Source organism: Elephantulus edwardii, unplaced genomic scaffold (assembly GCF_000299155.1).
Source record: "Elephantulus edwardii isolate Elephantulus edwardi_28Jun2011 unplaced genomic scaffold, EleEdw1.0 scaffold00015, whole genome shotgun sequence".
Taxonomy (NCBI): Eukaryota; Metazoa; Chordata; class Mammalia; order Macroscelidea; family Macroscelididae; genus Elephantulus; species Elephantulus edwardii.
Window position 1 is genome coordinate 4,004,205 of NW_006399765.1, and position 1,080 is coordinate 4,005,284.

Here is a 1,080-nt window from a genome sequence, read left to right on the forward strand (position 1 = left end):
GTGATGTTAATGAAAGGGCACATGAGTTGAAATGTATCATAAATATTATAATTATTCATAAGTTAATATATCTTTAATGTTATTCCTGTTCAAATATTAGATAGATTTCTCATCAACATAGACAAATATTTTAAATTTTTAAAGAAATTATAAAACAATTACAGTAGCTAAAATAATTGAAACAAGTATATGTAAAGTGTGAGAAAATAATTTACCCAATTTAAAGACTTAATACATAACTCTAGTAAATGAGACTATGTAGTACTAGTGGAAGGATTAAAACATAGAAGAACAAACAGTCTTCCAAGCATCCTTAAAAATCTACGACCAGGGGGCAATAAAATAGATGAACGGGACCTTCTATAAAAAAAGTCCCTATGCACATCCAAAAACTTCAACAGGGTAAAAAGGAAAGCCACAGACTAGGAAAAAATATTTGGTAATGACATGTCAGATAAGGGACTTATATCTAGAAGTTATCAAATACTCGAGCACCACAACAAAATAAAGGTAAATAAGACAATTGAAAAATGGGCGCAGGATATGAACAGACACTTCACCAAAGAAGACATATGGATGGCAAACAAACACATGAAGAAATGTTCAAAATCCCTAGCTCTAAGAGAGATGTAAATCAAAACAACTATGAGATCTCATCTCACTTCAGTAATAATAGCAAAATTTAACAGAACAGCAAGCAACAAATGTTGGCAAGGTTGTGGAGAAACTGGAACCCTTATTCAATGCTGGTGGAAGTGTAAAATGGTACAACCACTATGGAAGGCAGTATGGCGCTTTCTCAAAAAGTTCCAAATAGAAATACCATTTGAGCCAGCAATTCCACTACTGGTAGTATACCCCAAGAAACCATAACCGCCACCCAAGCAGATATATGCAGACCAATGTTTATCAAGGCTTTGTTCACAATAGCAAAGAGTTGGAAACAACCTAAGTGCCCATTAACAAATGAATGGAGAGAGAAGCTCTGGTATATTCACACAATGGAATACTACACTGCATTGAAAAACAAAGAACTCTTGAAGTATTATACACAATGGGTGACCCTGGAGGACATTATGC